The following is a 22,922-nucleotide window of genomic DNA, read 5'->3' on the forward strand; positions in this document are numbered from 1 at the left end:
AGCCTTCTTCTGCTGTTGGTTGTGTTGCTTGCCTCCGCCCACCCTCCTCTTGCTGTCGTGTTAGCCTCATACCTAACTGCCATAACAAACAATTGCTATGGCACGGAGAGCGCTGGCCACATAATTGTATTTTTTTTGGTTTGTTTTTTTAGCTTTCAGCCATGCTGCAATGCTACAAATATTGACAAAACCAATAACTCACACAAGCAAGACCTATTGACTTTGCAAATGCCTATTTCTTTTTAACATTAGCTCTATCACACAGATAGAGTTGTCTCCCCAGGCGTGGCAGGCCATATTTCGTTAGTATGATGTTGAAAATCCTACTGAAAATCTGTTTTAAGTGTTTACTTTTCAGTGTCCACATCCTGAAGAAAGTGTTGTATATAACAAATGTACTTATTCATTCTGTTCCTGGATGTTTTCATAGCTATGTACTTACACAAGAATCTGTGCCCAAGTCTTATCATGCAATAAATTGTTGTTATAGCTTGCACAAGAGATAAGATGCTTGTTTTACATTAGTCAGAATATCCACCGCCTGATTCACATAACCTATGTGACAAAACAGCTTTATTTCTTTGGTCTGCGTTTTCTTTCAACAATGCTGGACAAAAAAAGCAAAGCTGGGACAGAGAGGATGAATCTGCTGCTTTTAATGTGTGGTAATATTCTGTTTTCCTTGAATCCAAATATTTTTCCTATCGCTGAAGGATGAGGCGGGCGGGCGGGCGGTCTTTCACTTGTCATCACTCAGAGAGTGTTGGACCAGCGCCACATCCCAGGACAAGGGCCTGTTTACTGCACATCCTGCAAGGCTTTTCAGAAAGTGGTAGTGGGGGAGCGTCCATCTTAACGACTTCCGGGTCAATCCCCGCTGGAGGGTTGATGTCCACAGGGTCTTGGAACACGACTGTGTTTCCTTCTGACAGACCCAGGTTAGCTGAAGGCTACAACTCTCGGAGTCAATAAACTTCCTTTTAATCACTGCACAGGTCTCATCAGAATCTTCTACCCTGAACCTGTGTATAGAGACATGGGGCAAAGGTCAGATAGAGCCCCGGTGGTGGGATCGACCACCTTACCTCATAGAGAGGTGTTTGGATGTGTGCACTTGCCTCAGCCCTTCAAGTTTTAGTATATTTCTCACTCTCAATGTTCTTAGTCTGAAATGAACATCCTCAGTACATGCAATCTGGTTATTTCACCTTATTTCCATTGCTGGTCTAATACAGGGGTGCCCAATGTAGGTCCAGGAGTGCCAAGTCTGTACCAGCTATCAAAAGGTTTGGATTAGGAACTTAGTGTTTGAAAAAAAGTCAAATCCAGGCGTAGTCCTTGATTGTGGACACATTGGAAATCCAGTCCTGCACAAAAAGAAAGAGGGTCAGTGCTTGCAAACAGAGATCATAATGTTTTCTATATTTATGACTCAACCATGAGACAAGTTTTCATCTGAGGAAACCGTGCGGAGTTATGCCCCTTACCAAACAGCAGTTCTTAACATTAACAAATGATTAACCCTTTGGAGCAGCCGAGCTTTTGATAGCACCTGCTCAAATTCTGAGGCGAGAGCTTCCTACTAGGCATCATAACATTTTAGATACTTATGGCACAGCTGTAAGTCCAATGTTTCATCGGAGGAAACAGTGCCAGAGTTATACCCTTTCCCACAAATCAATTCCTGGCATAAACAAAACATTCCCCTTTGGGGCAGCAGTGGTTGTAAAGGCTCACGCTCATATTCCAAAGCCCTCTGATTTACAAAACCCTTCCAAGTCAACCAATAGTGGGGCCAGAATCTTACAGTTCCCGCCTCCTCACCAGAGGTCAAATGCATTCCAAAGAATTGATGGATGGAAAGCTACACCCATCACTGTTTGTTCTGCACAGTGAGACACCCTAAGTGTGACAGGTATGCCCAGACGTGGGTTCTGTGCTCACTTTGCCGTTGGAGTCCATCTGCACCCAACTGAAGTACCCCAACTAGGGTGAAACCGGTCCTAGACTGCTTGTGTTCTGGTTCAGAGAAGGCCTGGCCTGGCAGCACGCGCTGGACTGTTCCTACTGGAGAAGGATCAAGGCTGATTTGCATTTGGCTACGTCCAATCTGAGGTGGCATCAGGGCAAAGGAATGACAGACGGGGATTCGGCCCGAGTAATTACCGGTGGTACCGCACATCATTGATTCTAGTCCTCAGTGCGACGCACAAGATGTGCCTCTGGGGCCAAGCTGCACCTCACTGACGAGCCCCAACGAGGGCAAAACCGGTCTTGAGTCGATGGTATTTCGGTTCAGAGAGGGCCTGGCAGTTCGTATTAGACTGCTCCAACAGAAAGAGGATCAAGGCTGATTTCCATACTACTGGTTCCTGTCTGAGGTGGCATGGAAGGAAAAAGAATGATGGACTGGAATGCATCTTGGAATTATTATCAATGACTGAGATTACATCACGCTTTTCACCCATCACGTTTTTTGTATTTCCCATTTTAAATAAGAGCCCACTTTAAATTAATTTCCTAATGCACCGGTTTCACTTATGTCTTTTAAAATACTTTTTTAGGGAAATCTCTCACAAAAATTCTCTGTTTGACAGGTTTGCTGTGCCGGCATTAGTTTGCTTACATCTCTCCTTTTCTTTCTCGTTCTTTCTTTTTTGCGGTTTTGCCTGAATGTGTAATGTAAATACGGTGCTCATGTACAGCGCTCCAATACCTTCGGGTCGAGTTTGCGCTATATAAAAGATGCAAAAAAAACAAGCATTTGCAATGCAACAGGTCTCGCATCGGTTAGAGTTGGAGTTATTGGCATTGTAATCACAAAATTGCTTAATGTTTGTTCCAGGTTAACTCACTACACAACTAACACAATGGGCTAATGTCGCAACAGCAAAAGTCCCATGAAAATTTAGGAACCTACACACTTAAAATAAAACGCTGCGATATGAGCCAGTAAAAGCGCCAAGAAGATCCGAAAAGGCACTTTAAAAAGAAAGAACCGCCGTGATGTATTGAAAGAGAGCAAGATGAAGATGAAAGCAGGCAGATTGAAGCCAGTGAACTGAAAACAACTAAAAAATAAAGGACAGATGTAGCTAAGGCTCCTTCCAGTCTGCTCTCCTCCTGTTCGCAATATAAATAAAGGTTTCACGGACATGAAAGAGATGGCAGCATGCTTGTTACTATCCACAACACTTTGCTTTTAGAATAATTCACGACGAACAGTAGATGGTGCCATAGATAAGATTTAGAAACTAACCCCCGAAACAGTAAAAAAAAGTGCTGGAGGGCATGTGTCTGCCTCGTGTGAAGTATTTAGGTAGACAAACAATTACATGGAGCGCTAACAACTGGTATACCACAGCATAGACGCTATGATCTATGTGTTTTTTGTGTAATATAACTATTTCTCCTGTAAAGCTCGCAACTACTTTTGGGGGTAGTTCGCACTACATAAAACTGCAAAACAAAACAAAAAACAACCAGCCAGTATACCCCTATGGGCAAGATCTCACTACACCGGCTGGTCCAGCACACGCACAGCTATGAAAGCTCTGTACACCCTAGTACTGTCCGTTAGGTGGAATGTGCCCAGTACACATATAGCGCTGGCAGTGGGCCGTATCCAGACACACACCGAGTTAGTATACGGTCCTTGAACCCGTATACAGCTCCGGGGTGGCAGGAACAGCACACTGCACTCCCACAGCAGATAAATCAGAAAGGCAGCTTTGCTCTGTGTGCTGACAAAACGACAAGCCACTAAATCGTATTCATCAAGAGTGAAGCTTTAGTTCATCGTATATTTTTTTTGAGTGTTTGATATTGGAACAGTTCTGCCAATCTATGGGGTGCCTTATTATTTTCAGGCGGTACTCTGCGTTAAGTGATTAGCCTGTCACATACACATCTCGCGATATTACTGCTTGTAAACCAGTGCAGAGGTAATCGGTAACTATTGAACAGATGTCGCTTTTGTTTGTTTCCCTGTACAGTATGTGTAATCTGACTCAGAGGCGCAACTAGAGCCAAATTTCAGGGGGGGCTGAGCAAAAATTTCGGGGGGGGGGGGCTGAGCAAAAATTTCGGGGGGGGCTGAACTTCAAGCAATAGGCAGAGTGGAGCTGCAGGGGCTCTAAGAAGGGGTGAAACAACAGCGAGGCCTCATTAACATGCAAATGGTCTTTTAAAGACCTGTGAAGTGCTCGGGTGCGGCTGCTTTTTTGCCCGGGAAGGTGTCTCATCCCGGGCTGCCACACACGACGGGGGGGGGGGGGGCTGAAGCCCTGTGAGTCCAATGGGTGTTGCGCGCCTGATCTGACTGTACGTTTAGAGAGCACTGTATATAGGTAGGATAAGAATGACAGCATCCGGGCCTATATCAAGAGGTGATTTGAAACTATGCCTATTGCCGCTAAAGCAGTAATGTTAAAATATTTCAGAAGCTATACACCTAAATAACGCGCCACTATTAGGTTAAGTGAAAATTAAAAGGTGTAAAAAGGCACATATAAATAATAATGTTGCAATACGCCAATGTGGGAGCGCTATAAACCTGGAAACAGCGCGTTCTAGATACTGCACGCAAAAGCGACCAAGAACAGGCAAATGTTGCCTGAGGCTGTCCCCCCAAGTAAGTATAAAGTACAAACACTTATGTGGCACAGCACATCAGGCGCACACAAGTACGAGGTCAAATATTGCAGAAGCCACCAATGACAAATGATAGATGTTGCCTCTGTGTGTTTCTCTGTGTGTAGTATGAGAAATTGTATTCATACATAATATAGCGCTAATATCCCTGCAAGTTATGAGAATGCCGCATATAGACACGTTAGAAGAAACACCAGCCAGAACTGCTGTGTGGGTTAACCTGAAACAATGGGCTAATGTAGTAACAGCAAAAGCCCCATGAAAATTTGGGAAGCTACACACTTAAAATAAAACGCAAGTAAAAGCGCCAAGAAGATCTGAAAAGGCACTTTGAAAAGAAAGAACCGCCGCGATGTGTTGAAAGAGAGCAAGATGAAAATGAAGCCAGCGAACTGAAAACAACCAAGAAATAACGGGCAGATGCAGCTAAGGCTCCTTCCAGTCTGCCCACTTCCTGTTCGCAATCTAAATAAAGGTTTTAAGGACATGAAAGAGATGGCAGCATGGTCGTTACAAACCACAACGCTTTGTTTTTAGAATAATTCAGGACGAACAGTAGATGGTGCCATAGATAGGATTTAGAAACTAACCTCTGAAACAGTAAAAACAAGAACAACAAGCAGGAAGTGGGATAAGGGAGGGGGTAGGGGAGAGAGGCAATGCAGGCTGGCAAATGGTGAGCACTTTTCGCGGGCGGCCGTGCGGCCGCGAAAGTGAAAGAAAACGAATGCTTTCAGGCTGCCAAATGGTGCGCGCGCCCGGAGCACATGCACTGTAGTTGGCGGCCTGAAATGCACTTGTTTCCACTTCCAAAAGTCGCTTACTATAAGTCTCGCCAGAGCAGCGCTAAAGCGCTGTCTCAGGCGAGACCTAAAAAAACCAACCTCCTCTTGAGGCATTGGCTCTCCTCAGAGGTTTCTGACTCAGTCGTGTCGACTGTCACCTCGCCTGCTCCCCTTCTCAGCAGTGGGAATGGTCAGAATCACAGAGGGTCCTGTGATGAGGCGAGGGATGCAGCAGGGGCCCTTCACCCCTGTGTCGCAAGACTGCACTGGGCAGCACTGCAGATGCACAGGAACGGGCCCTCTGTGATGAAGTCGCGGTTAGATATCCTGTTATAGGTCTCCACAGTTGAGACCTCACGGCTGCAGCATGTACACAATGTATATAATTGCAAGTGTGGGGACTCTGTCCTCAGCCAATCCTGAGACGTAAGGTGGAGACGTGCATCCTATAGCACGTGGTACTGATTAAGTACTGATGGGGCACAAGGCACAGACCACTTCTCCCTACCGTACTCGGGCATAGATGTTAGGTAGGATACATAACCTGGTGTGTGAGGGGCCTGCACATGACATAGTTGTCATTTATAGTGTGAACTTGAAGTTTGTTCCAAAAATCATCCAAGGACTCCTAAACAGATGCCTGCACACTTCAGTACCAAGGATTTACTTTTAAGATGGTTTAATTGTCTTGAAAGTTCAATTAAAAACACTGCATAAGTGAAGAAAGTCTACACATGGTACACACATTTATATATGTTACTCTGAAAGAGCTTACTCCTGAATGACTTCTCTGTGCAGTCCACGTTGGCCATCATTTCCTCCACAGCTCAGTGCGCACTTGCATAGTTCATTCACTGGCAGAGAGATTGGTTTTACTTGCACAATGACCCCTTTTGAAAATCGCCTGAACGCTGATGCCCTAGCCTTAGTTTCTTTAGTAATGTATATTTCAATTCCTAGATCAGGAAGGGATGGTACTCTTCAGGGTCAAAGTCAAATATTTTATTTCAGAGACAGATGTCCCACTGATCTGCGTTTTTCAGCCACACCAGGCTTCGACTGATGTTGTTTTACTCTCTAGTAAAGTAAAGTATTTCCTGATTGAGAGCTCAGAGTGCCCCTAAAGGAGTAAAATATGCATTACGTTCTCGAGGCTCATGAGCATTCTCCATAAGGGCGTCACCGCAAGACTTTTTAATGCTACACATAAACTTTGTTGCACAAAATCATAACACTTGCAAATAAAAGACACTTATGGACCTTCCTTTCCTTTCCTTTCTTCCTTCTCTTTTGTTTTCCTTTCTTCTAGTTAAATGTTAGTGTAATAAAGCCCCATCTGTGATACAAAATACAACTCTGACGTGACATAGACCATTAAATGTCTGTTACATTTTGTCGCTTACAGTACATTAAACCAGCTATCACACCTCCTACAGGATTAAGCCTTGGCATCTTGACCATGGCCAACCACTAGGGAGACTAGTAAGCTTAAGGTGTCTTGGCTTACCGTGGCAGTGTTGCGTAGTCAAGGGTCTGTGAGTGTGAGGAAGATCTGGAGGCCCTCAGTAGAGTCTGCCATGAGCCCCTTACTGTCCTCAGGACCTGGAGAAAGATCCAGGCAATGTTGTTGACTGAATGATCAGTGTTTGGAGGTCACTCTACTTGAAGCATTGATTGGTAAAGCACTGTATACAACTTCCACAAATGTCTGCGTGGTAGTTAGCTGTTTGTTTATGTAGTCTTATTAAAATGTGTCGTATGTATAAAAGATTAGAAAGGAGAAAATCCAATTATGTCCTCAGCATAGTATTCACCAGAAAATTGAAAATGCCAAAAGCTGTTTAGATTAAATTTAGACGAGTATGTCCTTTTATAGTTTTGCTCATTTGAGTTTCATCTGGCAACTTTAATTGATGTGGACACTGGTCCTAGAAGAACAGAAGTAGTCATGCAATGAAATAACATGCTGTGACCAAATTTCCTCATCAGGGAATAGTAAATGCACCTTAAGCTGTCAATTCTTCTGAAAAGTAAATTAATGTGTTCACCCATATCCATAAAATTCATTGTAACCTTTCTTTCCATGTTATCTTTCAACAGAATCTGAACATGCTTCATGCCCATCAGGCTGTCATCGACACGGTGGAACATGCTATTTATTCTCAATATTACTGACATGAAGAACTTGGAGCGAGAGCCATGAACATTGCTCCTCTGTGGACTCCCGCCTGCTAGTCATACGTGACCAGGAAGAGCTGGTAAGGCACTAGTGATCCTTGACAATGCAGAACTGGGGAGGTGCAGTGATACAGAGCAAAGCATTGCTGGCGAGGCATGATGCAAGGCCAGGCAAAGCTTAAGGGTTCAGCATAACAGGAACTGGTGACGCTGGTAAGGCATCTACATGTTTGTATGAGAGTTTAGGTAGAGCCTAGCTACAAAGCAGCTCAGTACAATAAAAAGGAGTAAAAAGTGGGAGCAAGAAAGACCTGCTTACAAATGGAGAGTTCTCTCTGTTGGGGCCCACGTGGAGTCAGCAATGGGCTTTATTACTTCCGGAAGAGGTGTTCTTTCACAGGGAGGGTTTCACTTTCTTCTTGAAGTGGAGTAGTGAGGGTGTTTGCCTGGGTTGTGTTAGGGTGGATTTAGCAATCTTTGGTACATTGTAGTAGAAGGCATGTTAAGTGGTGTTTCCCTTCTTGCATTTCTCTGTTTCAAGCCTTGTGATGTTGTGTGTTGGGTTCGGCACCGGTGGTCCTGATCTTGTCTGCTGGGTGGGGTGGTGTGCCGGAGGGGGCAGCCTTTATGATGAAGCAGATGCTGAAAGTTATCATGCTTGCAAGGAAATGTAATGGAGCTTCTAGAGTGTGGGGTGATCGGGTTATGCTTTTTCAGCCCTTTCTGTGTTTCTTCTGTGTGGAGGTTGCTGTCGAGAGCTGATAGAGCAGCTCAGTTAGGATCGAGTATGCATTGGGATTACCATCACCTGATGGTTCAGATGTGTCTTCCACATTAAGAGTGGTCTGTTGATTTTACCCACTCTTGAAGGGCAAAGCCATCTTCAGGATGTCTGAAGAAAACTATCTTTTTTCTATATTGTAGAGATTACTGGCTATTATCTCAACTTACATGCTGATCAAAGATGCAGAAGAAGTTAGCTCTTATTGGCAGTGGCACATCATGAAAGAAAAGCTGATTGGGGGATTCAAAATAACAACAATTAAAAAACCTCCCAAAGTAGTAAGCATTGCTTTAACCCAGAGCTCTCAAACTGTCCTGTATCAAGAGGGAGTGCCATTTTTTTTTTTTTTACAAAGAAAATGGCAGCTCTGAATCAGGAACTCACGCCTGACAGCTAGGGAACTGGGGCTTTGAGAGAGCTCTAATGTATCCTAGGTTTCTTTTTGTTTAAACCAGATTAGCCTGTGTTTTTTATTTTGTTCCTATTCTGGGTTATCTTCAGCCGTCAACATTTTGCTACATAGACTTCTCGGCCTTTCATATAATGTGGTACAAAATACGTAAACATTATTGGTTAAAAAAACATTTTTGGCTGGGGCTAGTTACATGACGCAGAGTCAGTCAGCAAATATTCACATATTTCATTCTGTAAAGTAGTTTGCAGGAGAGGACTCACCAAGACACCCTCCCCAGACCTCTTCCATCCTACGGAAAGAGTAATTTGTGTTTTAAATATCTATATGTATATGTGTCACTGTTTCAAACACACAAAAGGTGATGGGAGGAATGCTTGAAGTTTGTCTAAGCACTGGCAGTCGCTTAATGCAGCATTTCAACCCATCCTACTTTTGCCCACTATGCCACTTCAGTTTGGATCCAACCTTATGCAAATCACTCTGTGCCAATTAGGGGGGGTTCATCGAACACACAAAAGGTGATGGGGGAATGCTTGCCATTTGTCTAAACACTGGCAGCCACTTGGGGTAGCATTGCAGGCCATCTTTCATCTGCCTACCATGTGACTTCATTTAGCACCAAGCCATATGCATTTCACTCTTGCACCTGCTCCAATAAGAATAATCCAGCCCAAATTGTTTCAATATTTGTTTCAAGAAATTCAATATTTAAGTATTTTGTGCCATCATGTGACCACATGCATGATTGAATTATCAGTATGCATTATATCTCTCATTTTCACTCACCGTATTATAGCTGCCAACACTGCATAATTATGTCCAGGTTTTTATGCACAGACCTGCGGCCCCTGAAGAAGGGTCAAGGCTCACATATGCATCCAATGCCCACTACATTTGGTTGCAGGAATGGGCAATCTAATGGGAGGTGTCTGGGCCTGTGCTGATGCTTACATTCCAGAGAACTGGTGTCCGGGTCTGTAACAGAACTCCAATTTGCTGCATTACAACAATGACAGTGAGGAGATCCAACCACACCTCACCACAGCACCGCCCCTAAAAGGGGGTGTCACTGGCCTTAGCTATCCCGCTGCAGCACTGGTGAGGACACATCACATGGGCACTGAGGAGAGGTCTGCTCTGGCCCCACTGATTGGACCCGCGTGACCCAGAAAGTTCTGTACTGTGGGAGTGGAGCGTGCCGGCGGTGCACCCGTGGGTTCTCTGTTGCCAGGTCTTCAGGTTTAAGATGATCCATTGATAACCACACAACAGTCCACCATATTTCTTCCCAGTATTGGTGAAGGAGAGAGGCCCCACTCTTGCAAGTATATATATTGTGTAAATACTGCAACCGTGAGGTCTCAGCTGTGGAGACCTAATGCAACAGGAGATCTAACAGCAACTCCACCACAGAGGACGTGTTCCTGTGCAGCTGTTGTGCTGTCCGGTGCAGTCTTGTGACATAGGGTCGAAGGGCCTCCTGCTGCATCTCCCACCTCACCACAGGACCAGCTGTGCTTCTGAGCATTCCTCCCTTTGGCAAATGGAACAGGTAACAAGACTGAGCTGGAATATAGAGCTGCCTCCTGCCTTCTCAGAGAAATCTGTGCAAGAGATCGAGGGGCATATTTAGGACATGAAATGTGTCGCTCCTGCACTACGTAGCGTGGTGCAGGAGCGATGCAAATCCAAAATGTGATTTATGAAGCAATGCAAGGCCACCTTGTGTGGTCCTGAGTGGCTTCATAAATCAGGAGTAATGCAATGCAGTGCAAATCGCTGCAGTGCGTTACCTAGTCATGGAAAGACATGCACTGGGCATTATGTGGTGGTTCCCACACACCTCCCATGGTTTTTGATGCATTCTCAGATTTACCATCACTAATAGACCTGGGAATGTGCCTTCTCATATTGCAGCAAACATAGAAAGAGGAATTTGCCTCTGAATAATTGTTTTTGTGCAGGAAGGTGCTCCTTCCTGCACAAAAACAATCCTCCTTAGAATGCAGGCACCCTTGCCCCATGGTGCTGGGGTGCCTACGTTGGAACTAGGCAGACAGAATGCACCAGTGCAGGGACAGTCAGTAATTCATTGTATTCTTTTCAATACGGTGCATTCCTGCCCTTTCCCTGTCATGCAGCGCAGTGCAGCAAGGTAACTTGCTGCACTGCACTGTACTGCATGATTTTCTAGTAAATATGCCCTCCAATGCCTAAAAAAGGAGGTTGGAGAAGAGTTGCACGCCACTACCTCAAAAAGAAACAAAAGATAGAATAAGAAGGAATAAGGGAGATGTAAGCAAACAAATGTCTCCCCAACAAACCTGTCAAACATCAGTACAATCCAGGCTAATGCTTTTAAACCACATCACCTTTGAATGACAAGCTGAGGACTTCATGCTGCTCTGCTACTGTTAGCAGAAACCTGTTCCCTTCCGCTTCACAATACCAGGGGCGATGTGTTGGACGTCTCCCTGCCATAAGACGAGAAAATGGTGGCAAAGTAGGGAATTTTCTAAGATAGATTTCCCTAAAAAATATTTTAAAAGACTTGGGTGAAACAGGGACATCAAGAAATTAGATATTAAGGGGCCTCCTGCATTCAATTGGGAATACAAAAAAATTATGGGTGAAATTTTGATTTAATCTTATCCAGTGGTGATAATTCTGGGCCGCATTCCAGTCCATCTTATTTTTCTTCGATGCCAAATGCATATCAGCCTTGATCCTGAGCCAATAGGAACAGTCCAACCCAAACTGCCAGACCTTCTCTGTAACACTAGCAACCCAAGGCCGGGTTCGCCCTAGTTGGGGTTCTTCAGTTGGGTGCAGCTTGGCTCCAATGTCAAAGTGAGCACGGAACCCGTGTCTGGGCATACCAGTTGCACTTGGGGTGTTGCACTGAGGGGTACAAACAGTGATGGCTACAATGCATTCCATCCATCGCTTTTTTAGTATAAATTTGACCTCTGGTGAGGTGGCAGGACTGTAAGATTTTGGCTGCACTATTGGTTCACTTGGATAGATTCTGTACATTAGAGGGCTTTGGAATTTGAGCATGTGCCTTTAAAACTACAGCTGCAGTGAGTATAACTCAGGCACTGTTTCTTCTAATGGAAACTTGTCTCATGGCTGTGTCGTGAATATAGAAAACAAGCATTTGTCCTCTTTCTTTTTGTGCAGGACTGGATTTCCAATGTGTCCACAATCAAGGACTACGCCTGGATTGGGCTTTTCAAAGCAGCACCAGGAAGGCGCTGGACCTGGGTGAACGGAACCGCTCGGAACCCAAAGCTGTAAGTTCCCGATTCAAACATTTAAATACCTGGTACAGACAAGGTGCTCCTGGACCTGCATTGGGCACCCCTGGGTTAGATCAGCAATGGAAATAAAGAGAAATAACCAGACTGCATGAACTGTGGATGTTCATTTAACACTATGAGCATACATAGAGGGAATTAGACTAAACATGGGAAGGATTGGGGCAAGTGCACACATCCACACACCTCTCAATGAGGTATGGTTTTACATTCCACCACTGGTGCTCTATCTGACCTTTGCCCCATCTCTCCTTGCACAGGTTCAGTGTAGAAGATTCTAATGAAGATACCTGCAGAGTGATGAACGAGAAGTTGATTGACTCCGAGAGTTGTATCGCTCCGCTAAACTGGGTCTGTCAGAAGGAAACGCAGTCGTGTTCCAAGACGCTGTAGACATCAAGCATCCAGCAGTGACTGACCCGGAAGTTGTTAGGATGGCCCCTCCCCCAGTACCACTTTCAGAAAAGCCTTGCATCCGGTGCAGTAAACAGGGCCTTGTCCTGAGATGTGTCCCTGGTCTCATACCCCCCTGAGTGATGACAAGTGAAAGACCGCCCTCTCGCCTGCCCGCTAGCCTCATCCTTCAGCGATAGGCAAAACATTAGGATTTAAAGAAAACCTAATATTTATCCACACAAAAAGCATCATATTCTTTCTCTCTGTATGAACTTTGCGATTTTTTTCACCACTTTGTTCCTTTCAGTACAGAATGAGCGACCATAGAAATGAAGGTATTTTGTCACATCATGTGACTCAGGCAGTGGATTATCTGATTAATGTGAAACAAGTATTATCTTTTGTTATTGCCATAACAACAATTTATTGCATGAAAAGCCGTATGCACAGAATTCTTTATAAGTACATGGCTATGAAATTGTCCAGGAGCCGAATAACCAAGGACATTTTTCTTTACAAGACTTCCTCCAGGATTTGGACACTGAAAAGTGAACACTTAAAAGCAAGAGCTACTACTCTATCTGTCTGCGACAGCTAATGTAATAAAAAAACAAGTATTGGCAAAGCTAATAGGTCTCACCTACGCACGTTATTGGCTTTGTCAATGTTTTAGCCATGTTGCACATCACTGCTGCTGCTATGCAGCATGGCTGAAAGTTTAAAAAGTGCTATTACACGGCCCACGATTGCTGTGTCATAACCCTTTTTTTGTTAAGGCGGGTACAGGTAGAGCCAACAGCGACAGCAGGAGGAGAGTGGGAGGGGGCACGAAACACAATAGACAGTGAGAGAAGGGCTGGGCGTAAGCAACATGATGGACAGTGTTTGGAGGGCAGGAGGGGCAGTCAACTTGACATACAGCAGAAAGGGGCAAGCAACAAAATGGGCAGCAGGAGGATGGTGGGAGGAGGCAAGCAACACAATGGATAGCAAGAAGAAAGAGGGAGGGGGCAAGCAACTTGACGTACACTGGGAGGGTGCAAATAACATGATGAACAGCGGGAGTAGGGTGGAAGGGGAAAGGCAGCTCGACTGACAATGGGAGGAGGTAGGGAAGGGCAAACAAACCAATGGACACTGGAAGAAGGGTGGGAGGTGGCAAGCAACATGAACGGAGTATGGGGGCAAGTAACACGATGGACAGGGAAAACACATGCACTCTTGTAGAGTGCTTCAATATTAAGAAAAAAGTAGCTCTGAAAGCGCAAGCTGTGGATTGACCTGGGCAAGGTAGTAGTACTTGGGCCAGGCTCTAGGGGAGCACCAAACACAGAAAGAGAAAGTGCTGACCAAAAATAAGCAATCAAATGAGATTGATGATGAAACCAACCAATTGTAAGCAATGGGTGACCTCTAAGACCCCTGTAAGTAAACAAAATTTCTCATGAGTGGCACAGCATGCGCTGCCTCAGACGAAACCTAAAACCAGACTATCTAGGAAGGGGGTTTGGATAAGTCTCCTTCAGTCATTGCTTGCTGGAAGTGTTGTACACATTTTTGGAATTGCCCATAGGACATCAGTACAGTGTCTGGATTATCAGTCATTATGAGAGACTGCATTTTGCGTCAACACATTCAGGAAAACTCTTGGAACTGGTGTGGTTAAGACAGCATTTTGTACACATTGGGCCTTCATGTATCTGTTAATGTAACTGTAGTATAGGAAGGATTTCAAATAGTCAAATATTTAGGGGCGTAAGCCTGTACTATTTAGGCAGAAAAATAGCTCACAGTGACTGCACTGTAGTGTCAGTGAGACAATCAATCAATCAATCAACTTTATTCGATCCAGTTAGCAGCAAGGATCATAAAAGTACAATGCATGAAAGTTTCCAATTATTACAATAAAGTACGGGATTTAAAATACACAGTACATTACCAATCAATAAAATACAGTAAGGGGTTAAAATGCAGCATATATATTACAAACCCTAAGCGACAAAACTTCAGATCTAGCTCATCTTCGGCAAACGGGATTTAGTTAATTAGTGCCGCTCACCATAGTGGTGAACACAGTACAAATTCAAACATCACCATTGCCAACATGATCCCCAAGGTATTGATGGCTGTAAATTGATTGCAGATAAACAACTAATGGGCTCATAGGAGCCATTAAAACGCATTACAAAAAACTTATACAGATGTCCATAAAAGAAGTTAGAAAAAAAACCTACGTAGAGCCCTATTTTATCAACACCTTAGATAAATAAAATCAGTTAAATTACCTTTTGACCATGCCACAATTCTCAATTATTAAACTGCCTCCTTCGCCTGCAAGCCCAAAGAAATGAAGCTGCAGAAAAACAGACAAATGAGTAATGAAGCTTTTTCAAGAAATACAAAGCAGGGCGGCATTGTAAAGGATTACATTGTCTTAAATGGGGTAAAAAGTATCTGGTTCTTTTTGCTTTATACAAGTGGCAGAAGAAAAAGACGTGAGGGTCAGATTTTACCAAACAATTATCACATGGGCAAGGTTTCAAGTCTTTAAATGAAAACCCTTTCGCAGGAAAGCCCAACATCCAAGGAATAAGATTCATGCGAAATCTCAGGACAATAAATCTATGCTGTGAGTTTCTGACTCTTTCTAAGTACCTATACTCACTCCATTGGGGACGTAGTCAGTAGGTACGACATTACTGAAGATTTCGCTCTGTATTTTTCTTGTCTATATCGTATTCTGCCTTTACCAAAAATATTGCCTTTAGTCTCTTTTTTGGGAATTTGGAGGAAGAACTCGGATTTGTGAATAGTTCTGTTAGGCCGAACGAAATCAGCGTAGCTTTGATGTACTGCAACCAGATAAAATAAATGTTAGATGATCAGAGCTGTGGCACAAAGATTACTACATGGCACCGGGAGTGAAGAATGCAGGGCATGGATAATTCATCTTTTTCAGAACTGTGCTGTGACCTTGTAAGAAATGCTGATGTAATGAAGGGATTGAGGGTCTAGGAGACACCAACACATCCTAGGCATTCATAGTACACTGACAATTAAAATTGGCTTGAGTGGATATACCGAATAATTTTCTCCCTCCTTTAGCGATAGAAGATATTTTGTAGGCAAAAGAGGTGAATTTTTTTTTCAAGGGGAGCTTATTGGTTAAAGTCAGGTGGTGTGTTTCAAAGAATCGCTACAATTCACAAAGTGTATTAAAAACTGTAATTGTTAAGAGTTTTAATTGAGCATTAATGCTAGTAGAGAGGCATTAGAGGTCAGTTTAGACGGTTTTTAATTCCAATACCTCGTTTGATCATGTGTTGGTTTTGAACTTTGGTCTGTAGGTAACTTCTTTACTTACAAGGATGTTGTCCATGCTTGCTTCTCTGGAATCTTGTTTGACAACTTCAGTCAGTGAACGATTCGTCTGAATCAAATGACTCACTAGGGGTGCATTCAAAACATTTAATATCATCCTTAATTTGTGTTTTATAATTTGTTATTTGATCTCCTGAATCATTTTACCCCACAAACATGCTACAGTTTCAGTACTGCAAGTGGATGGATTCTTCTGTAGCAACTGTGGTGAAATTAGTCTCTTGTCAATGTCTGGTTTCAGACTGTGCAGTTCCTACAAACTTGATAGCCCTTTATTGGAAAACAGTCCAGTTGGAAGGGGGCATCCTGTATCTGGTCTTTGTTGACCTGAAAAGTGCGTTTGATATGGTACCCAGAGACGCTCTATGGAAGGTACTAAGCGATCTGGGACTTCCTTCTTGCCTCCTAAATGTATTGAGAAGGTTACATAATGAAAACTATGCCCAAATTAGATATGGGAAAAATGTGGAATTAACGCAGCCCATCCCTGTAAAAAGGGGAGTCAGACAGGGATGTGTGCTTGCCCCCACCCTGTTTTGCATATATATAGACGGTCTGATCGATGCGCTGAGAACCTGCAAAGATATTGACGCTCCTAAAATCGCGCTTAAGCAAATCCCTGCCATGATGTTCGCAGATGAAACCCTTCTTCTTTCTAAGTCACCAATGGGTATCCAAAGAATCCTAGATGGATTTTGCGAATTTTGCAAGACTAGGGGTCTTGAAATCAACATCAACAAAACAGAATTTATGGTGTTTAACCCCAGTAAATCCACACGTCCTAACCCGCACATGAATGGTAGCCCTTTAGAGCAGGTCTCCGTATTTGACTATTTGGCACTAACCCTCACAGAGAATACGACTTGGGGGGCACAAATTAGCAAATCTAACCTCAAAATGTCACAAACCTCAGGTGGACTGGCAAAGTTCTTTAGGGAAACATCCCAAAAACCAGTGAGCTAGGTTATGAAGTTATATAAAACCCAGGCCAGAAGTGCAGCCCTAAATGGGGCTGAACTCTGGGGGCACTCCAATCTCAGGCCTCTGGTTATCACCTAGAACAAATTCCTTAGACAACTATTTAACCTACCGATTAGCTCCCCCCTGTCTCCACTGCGTGTGGACCTAGGGGTGAGATCTATTTCTGATTAAATTGTCTGCAGGCCATTATTATTTTGGCGGCGTCTTTGGGCTACACCGGAGTTTCAAGAATACAAATCAGAGCTACTGGAAATTCTGAGACTTCCCGGTTCAGGAAAGTTGCCAAGGCTTAGATTCATCAGGGAGGGCCTCTACGAAATAGGACTGAAAGAACTATGGGAAAACCCTGATACAGCGTGCCTGAGAACACCACACAAGTTATTAACCACTAGCTACTGGTGCAGCTTATCCACAAAACTCCAAACAGAATCCGCTCATGGATCCCTCACCTCACTCTTCTTGGAAGTAAAAGACACTTGCAGGTTGGAGGCTTGCCTAGATGCAATCCGCCCGGCACTAGCCAGGAAATTATATGTACAGTTTCGACATGGCTGCCTCCCCCTGCGTGCGTTCACATGTAAATGGACAGGGGGTAATTTAAGTGTATGTCCAGCCTGTAACACGTGTGATGAGTCTGAACTTCATATGGTTTTTTTTGTTGTTCAGGATATCGCACAGCAAGACAGAGATGGTTAGTCCAGCTATGTAAAAACGTAGGCACAAACCGCTGTATTGAAGCCTTTAGAATCCTAAAATGTAACAAAGATTATCATATAGTTTTTGCGGTCTGGCGCTTCCTAAATCTCATGTGGTATGTCAGGAGAAATTTCCTTAACATGCAAAACCAAGGTCTTGATTGTTGATGACTTTTCTTTTCGTTTTTTAACTTAAAATACACTATGTTAGATGAACTGTTCTATTTTACCTCTTTTAAACTATTTTAACTATTTTAATCTGTTTGTATATACTTGTGCTTGCTCTTTTATGGTGAATAACCAAAATAAAGAAAGATTGGATTGGATTGGATAGCCCGTTACAGGAGGGAGGTTTCATATTGACCCTAAATCGTGAGGACAGCGATGGGTTGTTGGAAGATGTGCTCAGAACATATTTCAAACTCCCGTTTTTTAGAGCAAACAATGTTTGTTTTTTGAAGAGGAGAAATCCATTGTGTGCAGAATATGCCACTTGGAATGGATGCTTTCTGTGCAGTTGTTGGTGCTTGGATATAAGGTGCCAATACAATGTTTGGAATAGCTGAATATTTAATTTGCCTTTTTAAAACCTCCTTCTGTAAAACAAATCAAGCTCTTTTTGGAGCATTTTAAGAAGGTTTTTGGGGTATCCCCTCACTCTGAGTTTATTGATGAGTTTAGGGGAGTTTTAGAAATAATCTTCTTTATTGGTGCGCATTCTTCAGATTTGTAAACACTGTCCGTCCAAAAGGAAATATATCAAATGGATATCTAAGGTGAACGTTTTTTTAGTGGAGAGGACTATATTTATCTGTTTACTTTGTAAACAGTGTGGTGGTGAGTTTACCTTCTTGAGCCTCAATCATGATGTCCAAAAAGCTTATTTTATTGGCATTCTTAAATGGAGTGTATTTGATATCTGTGAATGTGAATAAGCCCAGTTGTAAAATTCCATCAGCTCCGATTGATAATCATCATATTGGTTATTTTTTCCTCTCACCATCACATGCGCACATTCCATTCCCTCTTTTTAAGTCCTACTTTAACTTGCAAAACCCATTTACTTTCCCTTCTCACACACTTAACTTCCCTTACACTGGCTTCTGCTGATGAGGTCTGAAGAGAAACTCCTATGAAAACCCCTATCAACTCAGTGATGATTGCAAGATGAGACCTAGAAGTTTAGATGGAAAAGTGAATGTTTGGGGCCATTTACAACATACTGGAGTTTGTGTTGATTCTTTGGTTTTCCACCTATTGAGAACTTGCCATTATCTAGTAGTTCGTTGTTATTTGGAACAGCTCAGCCGAGAGACATCTTAAGGATTTTGTGGGCCTGGGGCCGAACATATGTTTGGGGGCCCCTGTTCAGAACAGCCTTTAATTTATGATCCAGTTTCAGCTTTTTCGTACCCTCCTTTGCCAGGCCACTGACAGTTCTATAACACACTCAGGGACGGACTGGCCGTCGAGGGCACTGGGCGTTTCCCCGGTGGGCCGCCAGGATGGGCCCCATGGGGGCCGTTTTTGCTACGGGGGCCATTTTTGCACCATAGCTGCAAAATCGGCCCCTGTCACAAAATCGTCCGAAACCGGCCCGCGCAAACAGCTCGGCCGCACCCCCAACTCCCTGGAGGGCTGGCCGAGCACTTTGCCAGGGCCGGTTTTGGTTCCCAGTCCAGCCCTGTGCACACTAGTCCAAATTCTAAATGTGTTTACATCCAATATATAGGAATAGTGATCTGCGTTTTTGATATTGTCAAACAGCAGCAGCACACTAATATTACTGCAAATAATTTCTGTGAGATACGAATATGTGCGGGCCAGTGTTAATCTAAAAGAATGAAACATAATTTAACATTTCTCTGCAAAATATCTGTAATAGACTGTAGCGGGTTTGAAGGAGACTCAGAGACTGGGTGTGCTGGGGATGTGTGTTTTATTGGTCTGAGCACTCTTTTGCGATAAGTCTTGGCCCGGTAATAAGGGAGGGGAAGCTCCGCCTCTTGATTGGCTGCTGGTCGCCGGTGTGGGCTTTTCGTTCTTCTCACGCCACGTTCCAGGATGCCTTCTCCTTCCGAACACTGTTGGTGCCACGCTTCTCCGGAAACGTGGCGGGGTGAATCGCCGGGTCGTTGGCCTCCTGGCTCCGGGGTCTGGGTCTCCGGTCCCTCGTCTTCTTCTCTCTCTCGCCTCTCCTATGCAAACGCTCTCCTCTCTTCTTCCACTCCGTCCGTACTCGCTACTCCTGGTCGCTCACCCCTCCCGTGTTCGGAACTCCTCCCTTTATCCGCGTCATCCGTGGGGGCGGGGTCCGCAGCCAGCTCCGTACAATTAAAGAAACTTGGATCGCCTTTTCCGCTCGTAGGGTGTGAGCAGGCTTCTCTGTCCCAGGCTTCGGGTTGCTGGAGGTAAAGAGGGGAGAGGAGGGGGTTCACAGGTACAGTCAATAGAGGCAGGTTCTCCTCCTCGTCCGGTCGGGGCACCTCGTGACACACCACCCCCCCTGGATTCTCCCGATCGGGGAGAGGGTGTCGGGATAGGAAGTCCGCACTATTGTTCTCTATGCCTTTCCGATGATGTACAGTAAATGAGAAGGGTTGAAGTGACAAAAACCACCGCAACACCCGGGGATTGTGTGACATGTTCTGAGTCATCCATTGTAGTGAGGCATGGTCCGTGTAAAGGGTGAACGGGTGACCCTCATGATAATATCGTAATTTATCAATGGCCCATTTTATGGCCAGGCACTCCTTCTCTATCGTGGGGTACTTTACCTCCCTGGGGAACAGTTTTCTGCTAATGTAAAGAATGGGGTGTTCTATCCCTTCCTTGGAAGTTTGAGACAATACCGCCCCTATCCCACAATCGGAAGCATCCGTGTGTAGAATGAATGGCCTGGTGTAATCTGGGGAGGCTAATACCGGGTTTGTGGTGATCATCCCCTTTAAAGCTTTGAAGGCTTTCCACATAGCCGGTGTGGGTGAGTGAAACAACTGTGTAGTGGTCCCTTTTTTGAGTGTATCAGTTAGGGGGGTAGCGATGTCCGAAAATGAGGGAATAAATCTCCTGTAATATCCGATGAGCCCCAAGAAAGCTCTCATTTCCCTTTTGTTGGAGGGAAAAGGGGTATCGGAGATGGCCCTGACTTTCTCTATTTGAGGTTCCATGACTCCATGGCCCAAAACATACCCCAAATACTTTACTTTGTGGTAGCCCACTCTAGATTTTTTTGCATTTACACGTAACCCCGCTTTCCGTAGGGCCTGAAGAACCAGGGTCAGATGGAGGAGATGGCTTTCCCAAGAGGGACTGAAAATAATGATATCGTCTAGATAAGCGGAGGTAAAGTCTTGGTAGTCTCGTAGCACCTCGTTCATTAAACGTTGGAACGTTGCGGGGGCTCCGTGGAGTCCAAACGGTAAAACGTTGAACTCAAATAAACCGTTGGGTGTGGAAAAGGCTGTTTTCTTGCGATCTTCCTCTCGAAGTGGCACTTGCCAATAGCCTTTGGTCAAGTCTAAAGTGCTTATATATTTGGCTTCTCCGAGCCGCTCTATAAGCTCATCAATCCATGGTATCGAGTATGCATCAAAGGAGGATACTTGATTCAAGACTCGAAAGTCCATGCAGAACCTGGTACTGCCATCGGGTTTCGGGACCATCACGATCGGTGAAGACCATTCGCTGCGGGAGGGTCTGATTATCCCCAGACGCAGCATTTCTTGCACCTCTTTCTGTATGGCGGGTCGTCGAGCGGCTGGTATCCGATATGGTCGCTTCGCTACGACAGCTCCCGCTGGGGTCTCAATACAGTGTTCGATCATGGTTGTTTTCCCGGGGACGTTGGAAAATATGGGAGAGAACGGGTCCAACGTTTCCTGCAAGCTCTTTTTCTCTTGTTGTTTGAGGTCGTCACTTATGACTAGCTCCTCTAGCGTAGACGAGGTTGTGTCAGTTGTAGGTAAGGAGAGATGTACCTCCTGTGCGGGGGGCCGATCCATTTTTTCAGCAAGTTAATATGATATACCTGTGTCTTTCGAGGGGACACCTGTAACTTGTAGCTGGTCTTTCCTATGGTGGCGATTACTTTATATGGTCCCATCCATTCCGTCTGGAATCGGCGGGTAGCAGATGGTAACAAAACCAATGCCCAGTCGTCCACCTCCATCTTCCTCCATTTCTTTCCTTTGTCGTACGTCGTCTTCTGCCGTTTCTGACTTCGTCCCAAATTGACATAGGCCAATTCTCTTATTTTTCCCAGTTTGCTTTTCAGGTCTTGGGTGTACTCCAACAGGCCTTGACTCTCTCCGGCATCTTTTTCCCAGGCTTCCTTAGTCATCTCGAGAAGGGTCCTGGGTTGGCGCCCATATAGCATCTCGAAGGCAGAACAGCCGAGGCTACTCTGCGTTTGTCCCCTTATTACGTACAGGGCCAGAGGTAAGAGGCTGTCCCACTCTTTCCCACTCACAGACAGCATTTTTTTTATCGTGGCCTTGAGGGTCCCGTTATAACGTTCTACGAGACCGTTTGTTTGGGGGTGATACACAGACGTCCTAATATGTCGTAGGTCCACCAAGTTACATACCTCCTTTATCAGTCTGGACACAAAGGGGGTCACCTGGTCCGTTAAAATGTCCTTCGGGAACCCCACGCGGGAGAAGAGCTCTATTACCTTCTCAGCTATTGCCCGGGAGGTTGGTACTCTCAAGGGGAAGGCCTCCGGAAAGCGGGTGGCATAATCTACCACAACTAGTGCATACTGGTTCCCTCTTCTGGTTTTGGGTAAGGGGCCTATCAAATCCAAACCTACCCTCTCGAATGGGGTCCCTATAATGGGGAGGGGTTGTAACGGGACTCCTGGGGGCCTATGTATGTTCTTTTTTTGGCACAACTCGCATGACATGCAGTGTTGTTTTATATCCGTGTAGATACCGGGCCAGTAAAAGTGTCGCACTACGTTTTGAGTCATTTTTTCAGTGCCTATGTGGCCGGCGAGGAGATGTGAATGTGAATAGAACATAATTTGATCCCTGAAGGTGATGGGCACTAACAGCTGTAGTGGGTCGTCCTTCTTCCCTTGTCGGTACAACAACCCGCTTTGGATAAGGAATCGGGGAAACTTGGGATTGGAGTCTCCCTGGGTATAGTGTGCCTGTTCCCATGCGTTATAGAGGGTGCTATCATTGGCTTGTGCGAATTTGAAGTTCCTATCCCCTGCCCAAGGCTCTGGTGTAATGTACGCAGGGCGAGATGGATCCGCTCTCGCCTCTACCGGCTCTTTTAGGGTTTGTACGTTTGTGGAACGTGTGAATAAATCCAGGAAGTTGGGAT

General features: G+C 44.7%; 1 long non-coding RNA gene across 1 annotated transcript in view; it reads right to left on the reverse strand.

Moving 5' to 3' along the window:
- Positions 1 to 557: 557 nt before the first annotated feature.
- LOC146812938 (uncharacterized) overlaps positions 558 to 22,922 on the reverse strand; it is a 156,030-nt gene continuing 133,665 nt past the window's right edge. The window contains exons 6-7 of the long non-coding RNA XR_014966938.1: positions 14,817 to 14,884; positions 558 to 1,367 (exon numbers count right to left, since the gene is read on the reverse strand). This is a non-coding gene — a long non-coding RNA (uncharacterized LOC146812938). The remainder of the gene's footprint in view (positions 1,368 to 14,816; positions 14,885 to 22,922) is intronic.

Source organism: Triturus cristatus, chromosome 7 (assembly GCF_964204655.1).
Source record: "Triturus cristatus chromosome 7, aTriCri1.1, whole genome shotgun sequence".
Classification (NCBI taxonomy): domain Eukaryota; kingdom Metazoa; phylum Chordata; class Amphibia; order Caudata; family Salamandridae; genus Triturus; species Triturus cristatus.